Source organism: Somniosus microcephalus, chromosome 16, assembly GCF_052327205.1.
Source record: "Somniosus microcephalus isolate GS21.2 chromosome 16, FLI_Smic_1.0, whole genome shotgun sequence".
Lineage (NCBI taxonomy): Eukaryota > Metazoa > Chordata > Chondrichthyes > Squaliformes > Somniosidae > Somniosus > Somniosus microcephalus.
In genome coordinates this window covers 14,807,716-14,834,502 of record NC_141002.1, presented here as the reverse complement: position 1 = coordinate 14,834,502, position 26,787 = coordinate 14,807,716, and positions in this window count along the sequence as shown.

The following is a 26,787-nucleotide window of genomic DNA, read 5'->3' as shown; positions in this document are numbered from 1 at the left end:
CTGTTTTAACCTGATGCTCATTCATGTGCACTTTACAGCAGGGGTCACAGTGGGGTATAGTGATCAGAGCAGGAATCTGTGCTGGCCTCAATTACCTCAATGGTAGATGCAATTGGCCTGGGCACCCCTGGATTAAAAGGATGGGATGGGGGTGGGTGGCGGAATAAATAAATCAGCCAGAGTTCCTACTCCTCCCGATCCCCATCTGGTGACCACTGTTTGAATGTGCAATTGGGTGGATGTCATGCGAGAACAGGGTCGGCTCATTTACCCAGCAAGCCACTGGAAGAGCCAAACTCAGCTTCTTTATTTTATTTGTGTCAAAAAATAAAGCACAGTCTTTGTAATATAAAGATGCCTGGTTGCAAGGTGGAGACAGTAATCCTCTCTCGTTGATCCAGTCTCTGCTCACACTTTGTCTCTGCTGCCCATGAGGCCAGCGGAACCACTCAAACCCAAAGCCAATTTCTAGCTCTGTACTAAGACGGACTATCCTCGCTTCATCTCCCACGGGCACCGACTTTTCCAGTGGTATAAATCCACCGGTATCAGCAGCCCTTGGATGCCTCACCCGAGTGGTGAATTATGCATCAGCCTTGCCCTAACCCTATCTGGAGTACTGCCTTCAGTTTTGGGCACTGAACCTCAGGAAACAGATATTGCCCTTGGATGGGGTACAGCGCAGATTCACCAAAATGATACCACGGATTAAAAGGAAAAATTAAGACGACATATACTTGGCTTGTATTCCTTTGTGGTTGAGGTTGATCTAATTAAGGTGGTTAAAATGATAAAGGGATTCAGTAAGGTAGATAAGAAAGATACTGTTTCCTCTGATGTTGGAATCCAGAACAAGTGAACATAATCTTAAAATTAGAGACATTCCTTTAGGAGGGAATTCAGGAAGCATTTTTTCCACACGGACGGTAGTAGAAATCTGGAACTCTCCCCCAAAAGGCTGTGGCTGCTGAGGGGCTAATTGAAATTTTCAAGATCGATAAATGTTTGTTAGGTAAGCTTATCAAAGGATATGGATCAAAGGAGGGTAAATAGAGTTGAAATACAGATCAGCCATCATCTGATTGAATGGCAGAACAGGCTCGAGGTGCTGAATGGCCTCCTCCTGTTCCTATATTTCTTACCCAGACAATGAGTGTTTTATAGCATTACATTGAATGTACAGCACAGAAACAGGCTATTCAGCCCAATAGGTCTATGCCTGTGTTTATCCTCCACATGAGCCTCCTCCCACCTTACTTCATCTCACCCAATCAACATATCCTTCTATTCAGTTCTCCTTCATGTTCTTATCTAGCTTCCCCGTAAATGCATCTATGCTATTATTATAACAACAAGTATTTATATAGCACTTTTAATGCAGTAAAACATCCCAAGGTGCTTCACAGGAGTGTTACAAGACAAAAAATTCGACACCGAGCCACGTAAGGAGATATTAGGGCAGGTAACCAAAAGCTTGGTCAAAGAGGTATGTTTTAAGGAGGAGAGAGAGAGGTGGCGAGGCGGAGAGGTTTAGGGAGGGAATTCCAGAGCTTAGGGCCTAGGCAACAGAAGGCACGGCCACCAATGGTTGAGCGATTATAATCAGGGATGCTCAAGAGGGCAGAATTAGAGGAGCGCAGATATCTCAGGGGATTGTGGGGCTGAAGGAGATTACAGAGATAAGAAGGGGCGAGGCCATGGAGGGATTTGAAAACAAGGATTAGAATTTCGAAATTGAGCCGTTGCTTAACCGGGAGCCAATGTAGGTCAGCAAGCACAGGGGTGATCGGTGAACGGGACTTGGTGCCAATTAGGACACAGGTAGCCGAGTTTTGGATCACCTCAAGTTTACGTAGGGTAGAACATGGGAGGCCGGCCACTAGAAAGAACTAAAAAGGAAGAAAAATTTGCATTTATATAGTTCCTTTGACAACCTCAAGACGTCCCAAAGTTCTTTATCAGCCAATGAAGTACTCTTGAATTGTAGTTGTAATCACAGAAACCCCACAGTGCAGATAGAGGCCATTTCGGCCCATCGAGCCTGCACCGACACATATCCCACCCGATCCCCGTAACCCCTACACCAACACATATCCCACCCGATCCCCGTAACCCCTACACCAACACATATCCCACCCTATCCCTATAACCCCACGTATTTAATCCCCCTAACACTAAGGGTCAATTTATCATAGCCAATCAACCTAACTCACACATCTTTGGACTGTGGGAGGAAACCAGAGCACCCGGAGAAAACCCACGCAAACACGGGGAGAATGTGCAAACTCCACACAGACAGTCGCCCGAGGCCGGATTCGAACCCGGGTCTCTGGCGCTGTGAGGCAACAGTGCTAACCACTATGCCACCGTGCTGCCCAATGTAGTGTAGGAGATGTTAGTGTAATGTAGGAGAATGTGGTAGTGCTGCCGTGTTTCCTACAGCAGTGACTACACTTCAAAAAGTACTTAATTGGCTGTAACGTGCTTTGGAACTTCGAAAGGTCATTAAAGGTGCTGTATAAATATAAGTTCTTTCTATACACCACATCCCGCTTCCTCGCCCAATTGTCATACTGTCACACACAATACCTCAAAGAACGTCTTCCAGAGGTTGGCTGGAACTTACTGGAATCAAGCAGGTGAACACACCACTGAAGCTGATGTCCACCCCTTCCAAAAAAACACTGCGTAAGAAATCAGACCGTTATTGTTGTAATCTCTGACTTGAGAACAGTAGTGCATACGAGATAGTGTGGCATCTGAAGTGTGAGGAATGATTTACATATACCAGCAAATCTCCCATGACGGGTGAGTCGGGACTGCTCTTTTGCAAGCCGGGGCAGTGGGGTGCACGCCTCCCAGGAAAGAGTTTGGAAAGAAGTTTGAGAGCTCTGCCCAGAGGCAGAGAAGCAAGTATTCTTTGACTGGTGCCTGGAGAATGAAGCATTAGCGTTTCCCTTCCTGACTGCAGCTGGATAAATAAACATCCATAAACAATTCCCTTTTGTTCTTTCCTCTCCTGCCCCCTTTCACTTGCTTAAAAACCTGTTCCATCTCCAGCTTTTTCCAGTTCTGACAAAGGGTCGTCGACCTGAAACGTTAGCTCTGTTTCTCTCTCCACAGATGCTGCCTGGCCTGCTGAGTGTTTCCAGCATTTTCTGTTTTTATTTCAGATTTCCAGCATCCGCAGTATTTTGCTTTTGTATCCATAAACAATTCACAGTTTAAACAACAAAAAAAGGTGCGATTATTGCTTTCCATGTTTCTTTGTCTCTCAGAGCCAGACTGTCTCAGCTCCCTTTCGTAAACAGGGTGGGGTGCTGAGGTGTGAATGTGCTGGAGAGGGGTACATATCCCACCAGAAAAAGAATTTGGAAGGAAGTTTAAGACTTCTGCCCAGAGCTAGTGAAGCAAACGCTGTTCAATTGGCTCCAAGAAAATGATTAATGTTTTGTAATTACCCATTACAACTGAATAGATGAATAACCACAGAAGAAAACAACCATTGTTTGGGGGAATTCTAAGCATTAACACAGATGCTGTAATCACTCCCCCTCTGTGTCAGCAGCCTCCCTCAACCGCTCTGTCTGAAATAAGAAAAAAAACTTGCAATTATATAACTCCTTTGATGTCCTCAGGATGTGTCAACTTCCAAGTTGAGCTTCCGAGCTCATATTCACTATCACTGACCTCCAACTCCCACCTCCATAACCTTAACTGTCTCCTCCCCTGCCTCCGCCCATCTGTGGCTCAAACCCTCATCACCTCCAGACTCAACTATTCCAACACACTCCTGACCGACTTCCCATCCTATCCCCTCCATAAACTTCAGCTCACCCAAAACTCAGCTCCTCATGTCCTAACTCGCTCCAAGTCCCGTTCAACCATCATCCCTGTGCTCGCTGACCTACGTTGGCTCCCAGTCCAGAAACACCTCCAATTTAAAATTCTCATCCTCGGTTTCAAATCCCTCCATGGCCTTGCCCCTCCCTACGTCTGCAACCTCCTTCAGTCCTACAGCTCTCCGAGATCTCTGCGTTCCTCCATAGCTGGCCTCCGCTTCTTCTTTCTTTGCCTCCTTCTTTGGCTCGGTGTCAATTTTAGTCTGATTACACTCCTGAGAAGCACCTTAGGACATTTTCCTACGATAAAAGGGGCAATATAAATGCAAATGTTGTTGTTAAGTGTTTAAAGGTTTAACTCTCCCTCCTGCTGACTGTCTTTCAGGGTCTCTGATGATTTCTGATGGACTATTCAATTTGGACAAGACAAACTGTTCGAACAAAAACCAGATAAACAAAATTTAAATAGATGTGAAGGTAAAGGCACGCTCCAAGTTACATGTCGCAAACTCAAAAAGAGCTGCCAAACATTACAAATATATAGCACGTTCCTTCTTCTTCTTCTTAGGCAGTCCCTCGGAACTCAGGATGACTTGCTTCCACATTAAAAATGAGTTCTCAGGTGACTGATGAGTCCAATGCGGGACCTACAGTCTCTGTCACAGGTGGGGCAGACAGTGGTTGAAGGGGCGGGTGGGTGGGGTGCTTGGGTTGACATGTGCTCCTTGCGCTGCTTGCGCTTGCTCCCGGCGAAGAGACTCGAGGTGTTCGGCGCCTTCCCGGATGCTTCTCCACTTTGTGCGGTCTTGGGCCAGGGATTCCCAGGTGTCGGTGGGGATGTTGCACTTTTTCAAGGAGGCTTTGAGGGTGTCCTTGAAGCGTTTCCTCTGCCCACTTGGGGCTCTCTTGCCGTGCCGGAGCTCCGAGTAGAGCGCTTGTTTTGGGAGTCTCGTATTGGGCATGCAGACAATGTGACCCGTCCATCGGAGCTGATTGAGCGTGGTCAAAGCTTCGATGCTGGGGATGTTGGCCTGAGCTCGAACACTGACGTTGGTGCGCCTATCCTGCCAATGAATTTGCAGGATCTTGCGGAGGCAGCGTTGGTGGTACCTCTCCAGTGCTTTGAGGTGCCTGCTGCACATGGTCCATGTCTCTGAAGCATACAGCAGGGCGGGTATCACTTTCCAAGCACGTTCCAAGTTACATGTCGCAAACTCAAAAAGAGCTGCCAAACATTAAATATAAATAAAACTCACAAGATGCATACGTTGCGGCACAGGCATGATGGTCCGAATGGCCTCCTTCTGTGCTGCATCATTCTCTGTCTTTCAGATGAGACATTAAACCGAGGCCCCGTCTGCTCTCTCAGGTGGATGTAAAAGATCCCATGGCACTATTTCGAAGAAGGGCAGGGAAGTTATCCCCGCTGACCTGGCCAATATTTATCCCTCAACCAACATCGGCACTTAAAAAAAAATTATCTGGCCAATTATCACATTGCTGCGTGTGGGATCGTGCTGTGCGCAAATTGGCTGCCACAGAATCACAGAGCAGATAGAGGCCATTTCGGCCCATCGAGCCTGCACTGACACATATCCCACCCTATCCCCGTAACCCCACGTATTTAATCCCCCTAACACTAAGGGTCAATTTATCATGGCCAATCAACCTAACCCACACATCTTTGGACTGTGGGAGGAAACCGGAGCACCCGGAGGAAACCCACGCAAACACGGGGAGAATGTGCAAACTCCACACAGACAGTCACCCGAGGCCGGATTTGAACCCGGGTCCCTGGCGCTGTGAGGCAACAGTGCTAACCACCGTGCTGCCCCTAATTTCCTACATTACAACAACTATACTTCAAAAAGTGCTTCATTGGCTGTAAAACGCTCTGTGATGTCCTGAGGTCATGAAAGGTGCTATAGGAATGCAAAGCTTTCTTTTTTATTAATCTCTGATTTGAATGAAATGGCTTGTCAAATTTTTTTAAACTTCGAATACTCCTGTGAAGCATCTTGGGACGCTTTGCTACGTTAAAGGTGCAATATAAGTACAAGTTGTTGTTGTTGCTGTCATCTCCTCCCTCAGACACCTAGCCAGACACAATGTCCGTATTCTGGGGGCATTGTATTAAAACAAGCTGGGCCACTTTCCGGGCACTTTCCAGAGTACAGAGTAGAATTTCTAAATTTGCCGATGACACCAAACTTGGGGCTATGGCAAACAGTGAGGATGATACCAATCGACTGCAACAGGACATAGAAAGGCTAGAAGAATGGTCAGACAAGATGGAATTTAATACAGAGAAGTGTGGGGTGATGCATTTTGGCGGAAGGAACAGGGAGAGGCAATATACACTAATGGCACAGCTTTAAAGAGTGTGCAGGGACAGAGGGACCTGGGGGTTAATGTGCATTAGGTCCCTGAAGGTGGCAGGACATATTGAGAGAGTGGTTAGCAAAGCATATGGGATCTTGGGCTTCATAAATAGAGGTATTGAGTACAAAAGTAGAGAAATTATGCTGAACCTTTATAAAGCACTGGTTAGGCCACAACTGGAGTATTGCGTCCAGTTCTGGTCACCACACTTTAGGAAGGATGTGAAGGCCCTTGAGATGGTGCAGAGGAGATTTACCAGAATAGTTCAGGGGATGGGGAATCTTAGCTACAAGGACAGGTTGGAAAAGCTGGATTTGTTTTCATTAGAGCAAAGGAGGTTGAGGGGTGATTTGATAGAGGTGTACAAGATTATGACGGGTTTGGATAGACTAGACGGGGAAAGGCTGTACCCACTAGTTGATGGTACAAGGACTAGGGCCACAGATTTAAGGTTTTGGGCAAGAGATGCAGGGGGGACGTGAGTGTAATGATCAATAACATGTCATTCTATAGTAGATACTAGGTGGAGCCATAGAGCTGTCTATAGCTGTATGTATATAAGACTACACTACCCAGCTGTATGTATATTAAGACTACATTAACCACAATGCACTAGGCTACCCATAAGGCAGTAGTCAAGATGGAAACCTCTAGAAAGAAGCTGTAGAAGTCTTGATGTACTGAAGTTCTCATATACTAAATAAAGTGACTAGCTAAGAAGCTAGCTGTGTTCTTAATGAAAACTACTAGTTATTAATGAACATAATATGGTACCAGGAGTTGTGAAAATCTGCTAAACATTGTGAAACGCGACATGGAGTCTTTGAAGCCACCAGGAGGTTTGAATCTCACGGGAAATGTCGACTACAATTGGCGGATTTTTAAACAACAATTCGAACTCTACATTGCTGCCATCGGGTACGGTACGAAGCCAGACACAAGGAAAATAGCGTTGCTGCTCACGGTTCCAGGCCCACAGGCGATAGAGGTATTTAATACATTTGTATTTAATCCAGCGGCGAACAGAGACAAATTAGATGATGCGCTAAAAAAATTTGATGCACATTGTTCTCCCAAAAAGAATGAGACCTATGAAAGATACGTGTTCCATTCGAGGACACAGCGGCAAGATGAAACTTTTGATAGCTTTGTGACCGATCTGAAACTGAAAGCACAGACATGTAATTTCTCTGAACTGCAAGCGTCCATGATTCGTGACCAGATAGTGTTTGGTATTAATGATAGAAAAGTCAGGGAACATTTGTTGAGAGAAACCGAACTAACATTGGAGGATGCTGTGAAAATATGCCAAGCCAGTGAGCTAGCTCGACAGCACGCGCAGACGTTCAGTGAAATCAATAATGATGCGATTGTAGTAAGTGCTGCTGTCGGTGCTGTGTCCTACAAGGGGAAGAAACATGGGCAGAACAGAAGTGAAAAGCAATCGGAGGAAGGAATTTTTAATTGTAAACGCTGTGGTTACAAACACCAGTTAAAACAATGCCCAGCGTTTGGAAAAATGTGCACAAAATGTCATGGAAAGAATCACTTTGCCAAACAATGCTTTTCAAAAGTAAAAACAAAGAAAGGGCAACAAGTTAATGTGATTGAGGACACTGATTTAAGTGAGACATTTTTTGTACGAATGGTGTCATGTGACGATATCAAAAAGGATACAGAAAATGTGCAGCTCTCAGAAATGGACAATGTTGAACATAAAGTCAATGCAGTAAAAGTGGACAAATGGATGATCCCACTGCAGGTAAATGGAGCATTAGTTACCTTGAAACTAGACACTGGGGCAAAAGCAAACTTAATCAGTAAGAGTGACATTAAAAACATGAAAGAAAAGACCAAAATACAGAAAAAGTCAGTACTACTGAAGAGCTATAATGGACAAAAAATAGATAGCTTAGGTGTATGCAGACTTAAAGTGACAGTCAAAGACAAAGTGCATCATCTCATGTTTTCTGTTGTGGCTGAAGGGCTTGATTCTCTACTAGGTGACAAAGCTTGTGAGGACTTAGAACTGGTCAAGAGAGTCTACCGTATAAACTGTGCCATAAACAGACCAGATGACTCAGTGGATTCTGTAGTAAATCATTTCCAGGAAGTGTTCAAAGGATTTGGAGTTCTACCATTCACATACAAGATCCAGCTAAAGGAGGATGCTCAGCCAGTGGTACATGCTCCACGAAGAGTTCCAGCAACCCTGCGTGACCGGCTCAAGAATGAACTGGACAGAATGACCACACTAGGAGTCATCAGGAAAGTCGAAGAGCCAACAGACTGGGTTAACTCCATGGTATGTGTAAAGAAAAAGAATAATGATCTAAGAATATGCATGGATCCAAAGGACTTAAATGCAAACATAAAACGTGAACACCACCAGATTCCCAAGCGAGAAGAAATCACCAGTGAAATGTCAGGTGCCAGATACTTTACAAAGCTCGATGCCTCACAAGGATTTTGGCAACTAAAACTGGATGAAGAGAGCACCAAATACTGTACCTTCAACACACCATTTGGCAGGTATTGTTTCCTCAGAATGCCTTTCGGGATAATATCTGCATCTGAAATCTTTCATAGAGCGAAATTGAAGGTCTGGAAGGAGTCCAGGTCTATGTTGATGACAGTATCATCTGGGGCGCCACACTAAAAACACAAGAGACTATACAAAAGCAGATCGATGACATTGCCGCAACTGCATCTTGTCAATCACCACCAGAACAATCTCATGAAGACACATCAGACTTACCCGTGTTGAGAAGATCCACACGTGAAGTAAAAAAGCCTGATAGACTTAATCTTTGAGTATAATGTAAAGCTTTGAAAATGTATTGACTGTTGTGAAAATGTTTATGTTTATAGAGCACTAACAAAAGTGTTACTGATATCATCTTTATTGTTTTTCTTGAAAGTTAATTGATATTGATTTTGTTTAACCTCAAAGAAAGGGGGATGTAATGATCAATAACATGCCATTCTATAGTGGATACTAGGTGGAGCCGTAGAGCTGTATATAGCAGTATGTATATAAGACTACACTACCCAGCTGTATGTATATTAAGACTACATTAACCACAATGCACTAGGCTACCCATAAGGCAGTAGTCAAGATGGAAACCTCTAGAAAGAAGCTGTAGAAGTCTTGATGTACTGAAGTTCTCATATACTAAATAAAGTGACTAGCTAAGAAGCTAGCTGTGTTCTTAATGAAAACTACTAGTTATTAATGAACATAATAGTGAGGAAAAACTTTTTTACGCAGCGAATGGTGAGGACCTGGAATTCGCTGCCGACGGAAGTGGTGGAAGCGGAGACACTCAATGTTTTCAAGGGGAGACTGGATAGACACTTGAGGGAAATAAACTTGCAGGGCTACGGGGATAGAGCGGGGGAATGGGACTGACTGGATTGCTCTGCAGAGAGCCGGCACGGACTCGATGGGCTGTATGGCCTCTTGCTATGCCGTATGACTCTATGATTCTTGTTTTTCAACATCTCATGTGCTCTGACAGTAAGAAAGAAACCCATACCATAGGTACAAATGCTTCATTTTGTCACTCATATTGCGCAATATCAAGTTTATGTCTTCAATGTATTAATAAGTAGTTTTGCCATTATGAATTGCAGTTTGAGAGAACTATTTTCAAACTATTTTGAGTGATTTGATTGGTTCACAGTCCCCTCTCTTTTGCTTAAGGTGCTTGGGCTGATTTTTCGGACAGTGATTATGTTGACAAGCCCCTGGAAGTTCATCTGTCCACATTGCTCATGTTCAGTTGCTGTTGTGCCTACTTGTTCAAATGCGATTTGTCACAGTTTGATGAATACATAAGATGAAACAAGTGACACACAGACTTCACGCATCACACGTGATTGGAGATGCCTCACAAGGTGCCTGAAGTAAAATGGGTAGAAAGTACAGACATGCACACCAGGTTTATGATAAAATATTCATTATATATTAAATAAACAGAACTTGCATTTATATAGCGCCTTTCACGACCTCAGGACATACCTAAGCGCTTTGCAGCAAAGAGGTATTTTTTGAAGTGTAGTCACTGTTGCAATGTAGGGAAACGTAGCAGCCAATTTGCGCACAGCAAGCTCCCACAAACAGCAATGTGATAATGATCAGATTATCTGTTTTAGTGATGTTGGTTGAGGGATAAACATTAAATCTGATAAGTGTGGTGCTTATTTCATTGAATCCTCTTTCTAAATACCTGCAGTACCTGTTACTCCTGTAGATGGCACTGTGACCGGTGTTTTCAATGTTAAAGGTGCGACACTACCCTGTCATAGGTCGTGTCACACACAATAGCTGCTATCTTATAGTAATGATGATTGGCCAATGGGGTCCATAAATCACTCAAAATACTCAATCGTTTTTATAATTGGCCATTTTTTCCCGCAGTAACTGAAATTTCTAATGTGAGGATTTAAACAAAACTAAAAAAAAATTACATATTGCACAATAACGCGGTCATATTTTATTAATTGAATTGTCTTTTGATCACTTTGTTAGAGGTATCAGCCTTTCCCCAAAGCCTGGGCTTAGACGTGATATCTTTTACCCCGAGTTGTGACTCAGAGCTGTATTTAGATTGAGCAGTCAGAACATGTGCAGTGCTCCTAATTTCCCAGGATACACCAGTCCACTGTACTGATGGATCATTTAGTTAGTCTCTGCCTTCGCTTTCCTGGGCAAGGGAGGTGAAAATCAGCCAGGCTCCCAGCTCCTGATTGCTAACCAGTGATTCCTGTTGGAAAAGTTGACGAGCAAGGGTAGATTTCCCCTCAGCTGTGACGCTCTAATTGCTTGCTGTCGAGGCTCACAGAGATTGGAATAGTGCGAGTGGAACTGTGGAACGAGGGGATAGAGGAGGAAAATAGTAAAAAAAAACAAAATCGGAAGGGCTTCACTTGTTCTGTTTTCTCATATTCCATACAATCATAGACTGGATGAGGCAGTGGCTTTAGACACATTCCTTAACCTTTGGGACTTATGGTTGAACAAACCTGTCTGCCTTTACTGCCTGCTGGCTAGAAAGGAGTCAAATCAGTTGGAGCTCAGATTAGGTATAGTGAGCACGGGCTCTGGGTTGGGTACCAGTGAGCATGGGCTCTGTGTCAGGTACTGGTGAGCATGGGCTCTGGGTCGGGTACTAGTGAGCACGGGCTCTGGGTCGGGCACTCGTGAGCACATGTTCTGGGTTGGGTACCAGTGAGCATGGGCTCTGTGTCAGGTACTAGTGAGCACGGGCTCTGGGTCGGGTACTAGTGAGCACGGGCTCTGGGTCGGGTACTAGTGAGCACGGGCTCTGGGTTGGGTACTAGTGAGCATGGGCTCTGTGTCAGGTACTAGCGAGCACGGGCTCTGGGTCGGGTACTAGTGAGCACGGGCTCTGGGTCGGGTACGAGTGAGCACAGGTTCTGGGTAGGGCACTAGTGAGCACGGGCTCTGGGTCGGGCACTAGTGAGCATGGGCTCTGGGTCAGGCACTAGTGAGCACGGGCTCTGGGTTGAGTACTAGTGAGCATGGGCTCTGGGTCAGGTACTAGTGAGCATGGGCTCTGGGTCGGGTACGAGTGAGCACGGGCTCTGGGTCGGGCACTAGTGAGCATGGGCTCTGGGTCAGGCACTAGTGAGCACGGGCTCTGGGTTGAGTACTAGTGAGCATGGGCTCTGGGTCAGGCACTAGTGAGCACAGGATCTGGGTCGGGCACTCGTGAGCACGGGCTCTGGGTCGGGCATGAGTGAGCACGGGCTCTGGGTCGGGTACTAGTGAGCACAGGCTCTGGGTCGGGCACCAGTGAGCACGGGCTCTGGGTCGGGCATGAGTGAGCACGGGCTCTGGGTCGGGTACTAGTGAGCACAGGCTCTGGGTCGGGCACTAGTGAGCACGGGCTCTGGGTCGGGCATGAGTGAGCACAGGCTCTGGGTCGGGCACCAGTGAGCACGGGCTCTGGGTCGGGCACTAGTGAGCACAGGCTCTGGGTCGGGCACCAGTGAGCACGGGCTCTGGGTCGGGCACTAGTGAGCACGTGCTCTGGGTCGGGCACCAGTGAGCACGGGCTCTGGGTCGGGCACTAGTGAGCACAGGCTCTGGGTCGGGTACTAGTGAGCATGGGCTCCGGGTTAGGCACGAGGGAGCACGGGGTCCGGTACTAGTGAGCACGGGCTCTGGATCGGGTACTAGTGAGCACGGGCTCTGGGTCGGATACTTGTGAGCACAGGCTCTGGGTCGGGTACTAGTGAGCACAGGCTCTGGGTTGGGTTCCAGTGAGCACGGGCTCTGGATCGGGCACTCGTGAGCATGGGCGCTGGGGTCAGGCACTAGTGAGCACGGGCTCTAGGTCGGGTACTAGTGAGCACGGGCTCTGGGTCGGGTACCAGTGAGCACAGGCTCTGGGTCGGGCACCAGTGAGCACGGGCTCTGGGTCGGGCACTAGTGAGCACAGGCTCTGGGTCGGGCACTAGTGAGCACAGGCTCTGGGTCGGGCACCAGTGAGCACGGGCTCTGGGTCGGGCATGAGTGAGCACGGGCTCTGGGTCGGGTACTAGTGAGCATGGGCTCCGGGTTAGGCACTAGGGAGCACGGGGTCCGGTACTAGTGAGCACGGGCTCTGGATCGGGTACTAGTGAGCACGGGCTCTGGGTCGGATACTTGTGAGCATGGGCTCTGGGTCGGGTACTTGTGAGCACAGGCTCTGGGTCGGGTACTAGTGAGCACAGGCTCTGGGTTGGGTTCCAGTGAGCACGGGCTCTGGATCGGGCACTCGTGAGCATGGGCGCTGGGGTCGGGCACTAGTGAGCACGGGCTCTAGGTCGGGTACTAGTGAGCACGGGCTCTGGGTCGGGTACTAGTGAGCATGGGCTCTGGGTCAGGTACTAGTGAGCACGGGCTCTGGGTCGGGTACTAGTGAGCACGGGCTCTGGGTCAGGTACTAGTGAGCACGGGCTCTGGGTCGGGCACTCGTGAGCACAGGCTCTGGGTCAGGTACTAGTGAGCACGGGCTCTGTGTTGGGTACTAGTGAGCACGGGCTCTGGGTCGGGTATTAGTGAGCACGGGCTCTGGGTCAGGAACTAGTGAGCACGGGCTCTGGGTCGGGCACTCGTGAGCACAGGCTCTGGGTCGGGTACTAGTGAGCACGGGCTCTGTGTTGGGTACTAGTGAGCACGGGCTCTGGGCCAGGTACTAGTGTGCACGGGCTCTGGGCCAGGTACTAGTGACACGGGCTCTGGGTCGGGTACGAGTGAGCATGGGCTCTGGGTCGGGCACTCGTGAGCACAGGCTCTGGGTCGGGTATTAGTGAGCACGGGCTCTGGGTCGGGTACTAGTGACACGGGCTCTGGGTCGGGTATGAGTGAGTATGGGCTCTGGGTCGGGCACCAGTGAACACAGGCTCTGGGTCGGGTATTAGTGAGCACAGGCTCTGGGTCGGGTACTAGTGACACGGGCTCTGGGTCGGGTACTAGTGAGCACGGGCTCTGGGTCGGGCACCAGTGAACACAGGCTCTGTGTCGGGTACTAGTGACACGGGCTCTGGGTCGGGTACTAGTGAGCACATAACTGCCCATAATTGGTCCTAGTGTGTCAGACTCATTTCCAGATGCCACAAGGATAGTTTGGGGTAGAAATCGTTATTCGTTGCACCCATTTTCTGAGCATGAAACAGGAGCAATGCTGACTAACCTTGCAGTGGGACGGCCCGCGCCCAATCTGTGTGGACATTCGGGCCACAGCTAAATTTGGAAGGCCAATCGTTTCGGCATCCCAGGTGGCCGTCTAAAACAGGCATTCGACCCCTTACAGGTGTTAAAGAGGGCCGTAACGCCTGTTTAAGGACCTCTCTGGGAAATTTGTATTCAAGTGTTCCTGCCAGTTGCAATCCCTCTCCCGGGACTTGCCTTCGAGCAGCACAGCTCGTCCCTCCAGACATACAGAAGAGACAGGCGCCGGCAGCTCATGCACAAAATATGAACATAGCCCAAGAACTAATTCGGGGCCGGCCTTGGCCCAGGCGGTTGAAGTGGCTCCGTCAGCCTGCCGCTGGTTCTGCTCTTGAAAACGGGCTACAACCAATTTCCAGCCCATGTGCGGGAAACGTTAAGGGCTGGATTTTGCCATTGGTTGCGGGTTGGGGACGGGTCAGGTGGTTGGCGGGTCCCGCTCCCACCTCCGATGTCAGGTGGGATAATTTAGCTATTTTGCCCTAATTGGGCAATTGATTCCCAGCGTGTGCGCACCCCTGGCCCAATGAGACATCATTTTTGCAGTTGCATTTAAGGGCTCCAAGCAGCCTTGGTTCATTTACTGCCTCAGAACTTTTATTTGCTACTCTTTTAATGGTTTGTGTTATGTATTCTGTGTTCTCCTCCCACCTGTGGTGGCGCTGTCACAGGAGATAAATGGTTGGGTGTTCTCTGGTAAGTTTAGCTCTCTTTGTTCGGAACTTGCCAGAACTTCCTTTCCTTCCAATAAAGCACTTCATGTTTGAATCTCTGAGTTCTGAGTCCTAAATTGTGTCTAGGTAGAAAGGTACCGACACAACAAGTGGCAACGAGGAGCGGATGAATCTGTGTACGTTACGGGTGCAGTGAGTAAACAGAAATTTTAATTTGAAATGTGAGATGACTACTATATTAGGAAACATCGGCGATTTTGATGAAAATGTGGAGCAATGGAGCGCATATACGAAACGTTTTGACTATTTTGTATTGGCGAATGCGGTGGCAAATGAAAAGGTCGTGCCTACCTTTTTGAATGTAATGGGGCCGAAGACATTCAATTTACTTCGCAGCCTCGTGCAGCCAGATAAGCCAGGAACTAAAACATATAAGCAACTAGTGGAAATTCTTGGAGCACATTTTTCACCAAAACCTCTGGTTATTGCTGAGAGATTTAGATTTCACAAACGGAATCAAGAGGAGGGGGAATCAGTGACGATGTTTATTGCTGCTTTAAAAAGGTTATCAGAACACTGCGAGTTCAAGGAGGTGCTGAAGGACACCATTAGAGACAGACTCATGTGTGGTCTGCAAAATGCAGCCACACAGAAGCGCCTTCTTACTGAGGACAACCTTACTCTTGAAAAGGCCATTGAAGTTAGTGTCTCCATGGAGATGGCGGAAAAGGAGGCTCACTAGTTGAGTTCAACAGGGAGAGTTCACAAGGTGTCGTCTGAGCCTAAAGGTGCGCGGAACGGCACATGTTACCGTTGTGGGAAAACGGGCCATCACGCTAATGACTGCTGGTGTACGGAGCTGGAATGCCGAAATTGTGGCAAAAATGGTCACATTGAACGCGCCTGTAGAGGTAAAAAAAGAACAGACAGATCTGGGAAGCATGGAAGCAATATGTCTGTGTTTGGACAAGAGAGGAAAAAGAGTGTTCATTCAGTGCAGTATGATGGAACAAGCAAAACAGAGGGGAGCGACACCTCTGAGGAGGAAGAGGTGCACATACTGACGGTTGCAGGTGATTCAAATGGCTACTGGGTGTCACCACTGATGGAGGGACAATCAGTGCGGATGGAGGTGGACACAGGCGTGGCTGTGTCCCTTGTTTCAGACACTGTCTACAACAAAATGCTAAAGCATCTTACCCTTCAGCCAACAAACATTGTGCTAAAGACATATACTGGCGAACCTGTGGCCATGAGAGGCGTCATTGAGGTGACAGTTAAATTGAACGGACAGACTGCAAAACTGCCACTATATGTGGTAAAGGGAAATTATCCATCGCTACTGGGACGTGCGTGGCTAGAGAAAATCACGCTGGACTGGCCTGCAGTCCGCATGATGTCAAAAGGGGAGCCAGGTCTGACTGCAGTGTTAAACAAACATGCAGAACTCTTCAATGGGGAACTTGGGAGCATGAAAAAGATCAGCGTGAGACTGGACATTAAACCTGACAGCAAGCCGAAGTTTCACAAAGCCCGACCTGTACCCTATGCAAATGGCCAAAAGTTGAGGCTAACTTGGAGGCCTTAGTCGAGAATGGAGTCCTGGAGCCTGTGAGTGTGAGCAAATGGGCCACACCCATTGTTCCTGTCCTGAAAAAGGATGGATCTGTTCGAATCTGCGGGGATTTTAAAGTGACTATTAACCCGTTGCTGTCTGCGGAACAGTACCCTCTTCCCCTCATTGATGATCTTTTTACGGGCCTGGCCGGAGGGCAAAAGTTCAGCAAAATAGACTTATGCCAGGCTTATCTACAAATGCATGTCGATGACAAATCAAAGGAGTTGCTGACAATTGTGACACACAAGGGGTTATACAGGTACTGCCGCCTTCCGTTTGGAATTACGTCGGCCCCTGCTCTATTCCAAAGGGCAATGGATCAGATTTTGAGTGGACTGCCAGGAGTCCAGTGCTACCTGGACGACATCCTTGTCACTGGGACAAATGAGGAGGATCATCATCTGAACTTGGATGCGACACTACAACGACTGAAAGAATACGGACTCAGAGTTCGTAAAGACAAATGTGAATTCTTTCAGTCTTCAGTTGAGTACCTGGGGCATGTGATTGACGCTACTGGCCTGCATAAGGCGCCATCAAAGGTCAAGGCGATTGTGGAGGCCCCAGCACCCCAGAATGTGAGCCAGTTACGTTCATTTCTGGGGCTACTTAACTACTATGGGAAGTTTATTCCAGACTTAGCAACATTGCTGAAGCCGTTACATCAGTTGCTATGTCAAGGCAAAACATGGAAATGGACTGAACTGTGCAACGAAGCTTTCGCCCAAGCAAAGAAAGCATTGCTGAAATCCGAGGTCCTGACACACTTCGACCCAAAGCTACCCGTGCAGCTAGCATGTGATGCATCACCATATGGTGTGGGAGCAGGCATATCCCACATCATGCCTTCGGCTGAAGAGAAACCTATCGCCTTCGCATCACGCACCTTGAACAAGGCCGAGAGTAACTATGCACAGATTGAGCGCGAGGCCTTGGGAATCGTTTTTGGAATTCGAAAATTTCATCAGTACCTGTTTGGGAGAAGGTTCACACCCCTGATGGACCATCGTCCATTGACTTCAATCTTCGGGCCCTGTAGTGTATGTAACGTTCCACCTTTAAGAGAACTATTTTAAGGGTTGCACTACTTTATCTTGGCTACTGTATACTGTAATACCGGTGGTGACCACACCGGTATATAAGTGCTGTGTAAGGATTTATTGGGCAGATTCGCCCTGACCTTCGAATAGTAAAGTCCTGTTAAAGTTACTCTTGTCGTCTGTGTATTAATTCACCATATAACCCACAGACTTTACAGTGGCGACGAGTTCGATCTTACCCTGCGGCAGCGATACATCCGAAGCAGTTAACGAGCGTCGAGAGGAGGTACCCGCACTCGTCATTCTGCTGAGAGAAGACTCGAGTCTGCAGAGCAAGGAAGAAGGAAGAATTCAGACACGAAGCCTTCCATCAGCAACAGGCAGTGATCGTCCCTTCTGCCACGGTGGTGAGTGAGCCGATCAGCCACGAGAAGCAAGTCGGCCACGTTGACTGTGAGCAGGGGGAAAATAAAAATAAAAAGAACGGAGGAAGGGCGGTGAACTCGACCACGGTTGGGGGGGAAAGGAGCCGGACAGAAGTCGGGCCCAGAGGCGCTGAGACTGGGGCAGCGTGGGGCACGGAAGCCGCGGTGCAAGCGGGAACGCAGCCGGTGTGAGAGACCGGGCTACCAGCGGGAACGCAGCCGGTGTGAGAGACCGGGCTACAAGCGGGCTGGGAGACGCAACAGCGTCGTGAGACAGCTCGACCGCGACCGGCGAAAGGCCGGGCAGCTACCGAGGCCGCGAGGCGCTGCGGCCGGGATCGTAAGGCGCGGGAAGAAATAAAAATAAGAAACCGCGGAGAACTCAGCCGCAGCCGGGGGAGGAAAGGACCGGACTGCGAGAGGGCTGGGAGGCGCGATTGGAAGCCGCTGAGGGAGAGACAGAGCCCGAGCGAGCGGGAGAGACAGAGCCGAGCGAGGGAGACCGAGGAGATTCAGCCAGCGGCTGGAACTGTTCGCCGTCAACGGGTTGTCCCCAGCGCCGGTTGCCCTGCCGAGAAAAGGGAACAGAGAACGCACTGAAGCCGGCGCGCAGGCTGCGAACCCCGAAAGCCAGTGGTCGTCACCCGAGGGAAAAGCTTACCCCTCCCGCCAGTAGGCGGAGAAGAAGACAGGAGCGGGAAACCACCATTTTGAAAGTGGGCGGGGAAGAAGACAAGCGCGGGAAACTGCCATTTTTGGAGAAAAAAAAAGTTAAAGAAAAATTTCGTTGTTGTTTCTCAGGAAGATTGTGAAGATGCCTAAGCGTGGCAACATCAACGAATTCGATTCTGATGTGGAAGATTGGACCACGTATGTAGAACGCATCGAGATATATTGTAAGGTCAATAAGATAGCAAATTATGATAAAGCTCTAACCTTACTAAACTCAATGGGTGCGAAGACATACGGGTTATTGAAGCATCTTCTATCACCAGCTAAACCGGCGGATCAGTCTTTCGCTAATATTGTTGCTGTCCTGAAGGATCATGTGAACCCCACACCGCTGATGTTAGCGGAATGAGCTAAATTTTACGGGAGAATGCAACTAAAGGAGGAAAGCAACGCGGAGTACCTGGTTGAACTGCGTAGGCTAGCAAAATACTGTCAGTTTGGGGTAAATCTGACAGAGGCACTGAGAGACAAGTTCGTGTGCGGGATGTCGAAGGAAGGAACACAAAAGCGACTGCTCGAAGAGAACGATCTTACACTTGATAAGGCTGTCCTTATTGCAGCATCGCACGAAGCCGCAGCGAGAGGCACGGCGGAAATGCAGCTGAAGACAGCGGTACTCAGTGTGGATCAAATGACTTCAGGTACAACGAAATGTTACCGTTGTGGGAAGACAACACACGACCAGAACCAATGCTGGTTTAAAAACCAGGAATGTAGAAAATGTGGCAAACTTGGTCACATAGTTAATGTATGCCGGTCAGGAAAGAAGACCAGCAACAATAAGTCACCGCAGAAGAAGTACAGAAAGGTACATAACGTGACTGTGAAGAGTCCAGACGAATTGAATTCGGATTCAGACCCCAACAGCAAGGAACTGGGTAGTCTGAGGATTCACAATGTGAGTAAAGAAGCTGACCGACAAACTATCTGGGTCACACTGCAGATTGCAAAAGTCCAAGTGAAGATGGAAGTGGACACCGGATCGGCGTTGACGGTCATGAATAAACAAGATTACAAAAAGTTATTCAAACATATTCCCCTACGGGATACGGAGATAGTATTGCAGACATACACGAGGCATAAAGTATACCCCATCGGAAAGATAATAGTCAAGGTGAGACACAAGGGCAAAGATCACCAAGGAATGGACTTATATGTACTACCCGAGGGAGGTCCACCACTTCTGGGACGGGAGTGGATCAGGAAAATAAAGATAGACTGGCACTCACTAAACACAATGACGGTAGATTTCGGAAAGAAAGATGTCAAACCTGAACGGTTGTCCAGAATATTGGACGAGGCTAAAGAGGTATTCCAGCAGGGACTGGGAACACTGAGAGGAATTAAGGCAAAAATCAAGATTGCAGAACATGCAAGCCCAAAATTTTTCAAAGCCAGATCGGCACCTTACGCGATACGACCTGCTGTGGAGGCAGAACTGGAAGAGCTTGAACGTGCAGGTGTACTGTCGAAGGTGGACTGGAGTGAGTGGGCCACGCCCATTGTTCCCGTCATGAAGTCTTCATCAAGTAACAAGCCGGGGGACCGGGGAAGGTCCACATCTGCGGAGACTTCAAGATCACAGTTAATCCGGTGCTTCACACGGTACAATACCCGCTTCCGCGGATTGAGGATATCTTTGCTTCATTGTCTGGCGGGAAACACTTCATCAAGATAGACCTGGCACAAGCATATTTACAGATGGAGGTCGAGGAAGAGTCACGCCAGTATCTCACAATCAACACGCACAGAGGCTTGTATCGATATAATAGACTGGTTTTTGGAGTAGCTTCGGCTCCAGCAATTTGGCAGAGGGCCATGGAGCAGGTCTTACAGGGTATTCCAAGCACTCAGTGTTACTTGGACGATATCCTGATTACGGGAGAAGACGAGGAGGAACACCTCACAAATTTGAAACTGGTGCTCACCAGGTTGAAGGAATATGGCCTTCGAGTTAATCGCCAGAAATGTGAGTTCTTCCAGAAACGGATCTCGTACTGCGGTCATGTCATTGACCAAGAGGGGCTGCACAAGTCACCTGACAAGATCGAAGCGGTCGTGAAGGCCCCCGCTCCGGAAAATGTATCACAGTTGAGGTCGTTTCTGGGGTTGATTAATTATTACCATAAGTTTCTGCCAAATCTATCCACGGTGCTGCATCCGCTGAATGCTCTGTTGCGGAAAGAAGTACCATGGAAGTGGAGCGAGGACTGTAAGAAGGCCTTTCGCAGAAGCAAGGCGTTGATTACCTCTGAGGAAGTGTTGGCTCACTTCAACCCAACGCTACCTCTTCGTCTAGCTTGTGATGCTTCCCCTTATGGTATTGGAGCTGTACTCTCACACAAGTTACCAAATGGCTCGGAAAGGCCAGTCGCATTTGCGTCCCAATCATTGACCTCCGCTGAGCGAAATTATGCTCAGATAGATAGGGAGGCTCTCAGCCTTGTGTGGGGAGTAAAGAAATTCAATCATTACCTGCAGGGCAAGAAGTTTACATTGCTGACAGACCACCAGCCGTTGGTGTCCATATTCAACCCTAACAAGGCCGTTTCCACTATGACAGCACAAAGGCTACAGAGGTGGTCCGTTCTACTAGGGGCACACCAATATGACATCGAATACAAAAGGTCCAAACAGCATGGAAATGCTGATGGGTTATCGCGCCTACCGTTGCCAGTGGAAGAAGAGGCGACTACAGTGGACCCAGTGGAGATGTTCCACTCAACCACAATGGAATGTCTACCAGTAACAAATTCCATGATCGAAAAGGAAACAAGAAATGACCCGACTCTCTCACGAGTCTACGATTTAACGGTGGAGGGATGGCCAGTACATGGCGAACCAATGCTGCCAGCATTTTCGCACAGAAGAGAACAGCTGTCAGTGTGCCGAGGAACCTTGATGTGTAGATCTACAGTGGTGATTCCACCCAAACTCCAGCAGAAAGTACTAAAGGAGCTTCACGAGGGGCATCTGGGTGGAGTGAAAATGAAGAACCTAGCCAGAGTGTGGTGGCCAGGTATTGATGGAGACATCGAAGAAATAACCAAGAGCTCTCTAGGATGCCAGAAGGTCCAAAACGCGCCACCACAAGCTCCTCTGCATCCATGGGAGTGGCCCTCATCTCCATGGCAAAGGGTACATATCGACTTTGCTGGTCCATTTATGGACTCAATGTTTTTAATCGCGGTGGATGCACACTCCAAGTGGCCGGAGGTAATAAAAATGTCCTCCACCACCACGGAAAAAACCATCACAGTATTAAGGACCATATTTGCCAGGAATGGGCTGCCGGAACAGATCTGTTCTGATAATGGACTGCAATTTGTGTCCGAAGAATTCAGGAAGTTCTTAAAAAGCAATGGGGTCAAGCACTATACGTCTGCCCCATACCATCCCGCCACCAATGGATTAGCTGAAAGGTTTGTCCAGACCTTCAAGAAGGCCATAAAGGCCATGGGTAATGAAGACATAAATCTACAACATAAGGTAGATAACTTCTTGTTGGCGTACAGGAATGCAACACATGCGGTCACAAACCAAACTCCCGCCATGATGTTTTTCAATAGAAGAATAAGATGCTGGCTGGATTTGATTAAGCCAAACGTCAGAAGGGACGTAGAGAACCGGAAATTTCAAGGCATGAATGAAAGGCCAACTAGATCCTTTCAGATAGGTCAACAAGTTTTGGCCCGGGACTACCATACCGAGAAATGGCAGCCGGGAACTATTGGAAAAAGGCTAGGACCGTTGATGTATACCGTGGACATTGGTGAAAGCATAATAAGGCGCCATGTTGACCAGATCATAGAATCATCCACAAAGGCCCAACCTACTCCACAACTCTATACGTCTAATGTTGAAGCAGAGATACCCAGAGCATCTACCTCCGATCCGGTAATACTGGAATCCGATGAACCTGAAACGGTCCTTCAAGCCGAATCAACCTTGCCAGGAGAACCTACTACACCACCGAAAACGACTACACCACCGAGGCGTTATCCAGACAGAGTCCGGAAGCCTCCAGAGAGACTGAATCTGTGAACTGTTTCACATAAAGTTGTATATATGTTAAGATGTTATATTAATGGGAATATGTATATATTGTTAACCTAAAAAGGGAGGATTGTAGTGTATGTAACGTTCCACCTTTAAGAGAACTATTTTAAGGGTTGCACTACCTTATCTTGGCTACTGTATACTGTAATACCGGTGGTGACCACACCGGTATATAAGTGCTGTGTAAGGATTTATTGGGCAGATTCGCCCTGACCTTCGAAAAGTAAAGTCCTGTTAAAGTTACTCTTGTAGTCTGTGTATTAATTCACCATATAACCCACAGACTTTACAGGCCCCACACCGGAATTCCGTCTCTCGCTGCAAGCAGGATGCAAAGGTGGGCTTTACTGTTGTCAGGACACACATACGACATCAAATATCGCAAATCAGACTTGCACGGCAACGCAGATGGTCTCTCGAGGCTACCCTTGCCTGTTACTCCCCCAGAGCCTCGTCAGATAGACATCTTCTACTTTAGACAAGTGGAGGGAGCACCTGTCACTGCAGTTCAGGTGCGAAGTTACACCCGCAACGATCCAGTCCTGTCTGAGGTAATGGGCGATGTCATTTGAGGGAGAGCTAGAGGAGATTCTCCTAGTTTGAAACCTTACGTTTCAAAAAGAAATGAGCTCTCCATCCAGGCAGGTTGTCTTCTTTGGGGACGCCGTGTCATCATTCCGCCACCTCTGAGGGAACCTATACTGCAACAACTTCATACAGGCCACAGTGGGATGGTTCGGATGAAGGAAATGGCAAGAAGCTAATTCTGGTGGCCAGGTCTCGAAGGGAATATTGAGGGGAAAGCCAAAACATGCTCCCCATGTCAAAGGGTCCGGAATGTTCCACAGCTGGCAACCCTACACCCCTGGGATTGGCCTGCAGAAGTGTGGCAGCGAGTACATGTGGACTTCACCGGTCCTTTCGAAGAGAAGATGTTTATGGTGGTTGTAGACGCTCGTAGCAAGTGGCCGGAGGTCGCTGTGATGAGGTCTACCACGGCAGAGAAAACAATTGAGAAACTTGGTGAGATGTTCAGCCGTTATGGCTCACTGGAACAACTCGTAAGTGACAACGGTCCACAATTTGTATCACAGGAGTTTGCAACCTTCCTGCATGTGAATGGTGTCCAACACATCAGGTCTGCGCCCTATCATCCCTCTACTAACGGCCAGGCAGAAAGGTTCATGCAAACTTTGAAGCACGCCTTGAAGGCATCGCAAGGTCAGGGCTCAATCCACCAATGTCTGAACAGCTTCCTGTTGTCCTACAGGAACGAGCCGCATGCCACAACCAAAACTTCCCCCGCTTCGCTCATGATGAAGAGGCAGTTGTGGACAAGTTTTGACTTACTCAAACCTCCAAGGGCAGAGCAGGTTGTCCATCGTCAACAACAAGCTCAAGTTGAAAAGAGAGAGAAAAGAGCCAAGGAGAGACGGTTTCATCCGGGAGAGCATGTCCTAGCTCGAAACTACAACACTGGACCGAAATGTGTTCCTGCTACGGTGATCGCGCAGACGGGCCCTGTGTCTTACACGGTTGAGACTGCTGAGGACGTCGTCTGGAGAAGACACACAGATCAACTGTTGCTAGGAGCAGAGACAGCCACAGAGGCTCCAATGGCTGGTTGGCCTGAACTGTTTCCGGATGATACCACAAACCAGCATCCTTTGCCACAGTGCTCTTCTCCAACACAGGAAGTCAAAGAGACTGTTCCACCTGTGCAAACTCCTGACTTTCGACTGACACAGGCACCTTCTCCATCCAGGCCTGTGTCAATGCCTACTGCTGTGGAAGCCAGCGATGACCGCCGGTATCCTGTCAGAGAGCGGCGGCCTCCAAGACGCTTGGATCTGTAGGCTTAGTGACTTACCCACAAGACTGGGGCAGAATAAACCCCAGGGTAAAGTCAGGGGTTGAGGCAGTCTACCTCTACCCTAGGTTTGTTGAGTGCATTGAAAGTAACTTACCTGTTGAGGAATAATGTGGACCTTCCATTTAAGAGGGGAGGAAATGTTATGTATTTTGTGTTCTCTTCCCACCTGTGGTGGTGCTGTCACAGGAGATAAATGGTTGGGTGTTCTCTGTTAAGTTTAGCTCTCTTTGTTCAGAACTTCCTTTCCTTCCAATAAAGCACTTCATGTTTGAATCTCTGAGTTCTGAGTCCTAAATTGTGTCTTGGTAGAAAGGTACCGACACAACAGTTTGGTCCTCTTGAAATGTCACAAGGGTAGTCACTTGGGTGTCCTGTTGTGTTTAATTGTTAAATGCCATCCTTTAGTCAATGTAATAAAATGAAGTGACGGCAAACTGTTGAAGTTCTGGGCTGTATCATTTCGCAAATGGAAGTTCCAGATTGAGGGCTCAGGGTGACTTGGATTTGTCACAGAAACATAGAAACATAGAAGATAGGAGCAGGAGTAGGCCATTCGGCCCCTCGAGCCTGCTCCGCCACTCAATGCGATCATGGCTGATCATCCAAATTCAGTACCCTGTCCCTGCCTTCTCCCCATATCCCTTGATCCCTTTAGCCTTAAGAAATATATCCAACTCCTTCTTGAATATATTTAATGAATTGGCCTCTACTGCCTTCTGTGGTAGAGAATTCCATAGGATCACCACTCGTTGGGTGAAGAAATTCCTCCTCATCTCTGTCCTAAATGGCTTACCCCTTATCCTTAGACTGTGACCCCTGGTTCTGGACTCCCCGACCATCGGGAACATCCTTCCTGCATCTAGTCTGTCTAGTCCTGTTAGAATTTTATAAGTTTCAATGAGAGCCCCTCTCATTCTTCTGAACTCCAGCGAGTACAAGCCCAATCGACCCAATCTCTCCTCATACGTCATTCCTGTCATCCCAGGTATCAGCCTGGTGAATCTTCGCTGCACTCCTTCCATGGCAAGAACATCCTTCCTCAGATAAGGTGGCCAAAACTGCACACAATACTCAAGATGTGGTCTCACCAAGGCCCTGTACAACTGCAGCAAGACATCCTTGTTCCTGTACTCAAACCCTCTTGCTACGAAGGCCAACATACCATTTGCCCTCTTAACCGCCTGCTGCACCTGCATGCTTACCTTCAGCGACTGGTGCACAAGGACGCCCAGGTCTCGTTGCACTTCCCCTTCTCCCAATCTATTGCCATTCAGATAATAATCTGCCTTCTTGTTTTTGACACCAAAGTGGATAACCTCGCATTTATCCACGTTATATTGCATCTGCCATACTTCTGCCCAATCACCCAACCTGTCCAAATCATCCTGGAGTTTCTCGGCATCCTCCTCACAGCACATACGCCCACCCAGCTTTGTGTCGTCTGCAAACTTGGAGATATTGGCCTAGAATTTCAGTTGTTAGCGCCAGCCGCTAGCGCCTTAAGAGGGCGAGAAGTGGGGCGCGAAGCGGCTAGCGCCCGGGCACGGCGCGATCTGCGCCTCTCGCGAACTTGAGTCAAGAACTAGCGGCGGCGCAAAACCGCAGCGCCCGCTCAGCTGCGTGCGCAGATCCTGACATCATTTCATGTTGCAACGCCCTTGGTGCGCCCCGAACCGGAACTTCAGTGGCGCCCCCCTTCTTTGCGCCTGGCGCTCCCAGCGACTGGTTGAGTGGAACAGTTCCCAGTCACTGTGGGGCTGGGGGGACGCTATTTATAGGGGACTCTTCCTGCATTCTTTGTGGCAGCCATTTTGTTCCACTCTTTCTGTGTGAGAGAGAGAGATTTTGAGAGAGACAAAGGGAGAGAGCTTTCTGCTTTGACTCATCGCTCGCACAGGTACTTCTGGCTTGAGGCCAGAGCTTTGCAGTTGGATTTATTTCTCAGTGCCATAGCCTTGAGTGGCCACATATAATGGGGGCTGCAATGGGTGGAAACGTTGGGTTTCTGCATTGCATTGAAAGGGCTCAGAGACGCCGAGAGAGAGTGCCAATTATGGCCAGACGGAGAAGGGCCAACAGGCGTCGGCACAGGAGGCCTTACCCTCCTAGGGTATGTAATGATATCAGCAAATAGTGATGATATTTGTCTGTGTTTGATTACTTATGCCTTACCGCATACTTGTCTGTGTTTGATTGCTTGTGCCTGAGCAGCAGAGGTCATGTGACACAGACAAGCAGGCTGAGCTTTTTAGTTTCACTTTAGCTGCAGCTCAAGCATGGTGTGTCCTGAAAAGCTGTATGAATTCTTGAACAAACCTTAGATTAAAAGTTATTCTCGTTTATATAAATGTCTCATCATTGAACCCACAAGGAAATCAATACATGGTGTCAGAAGTGG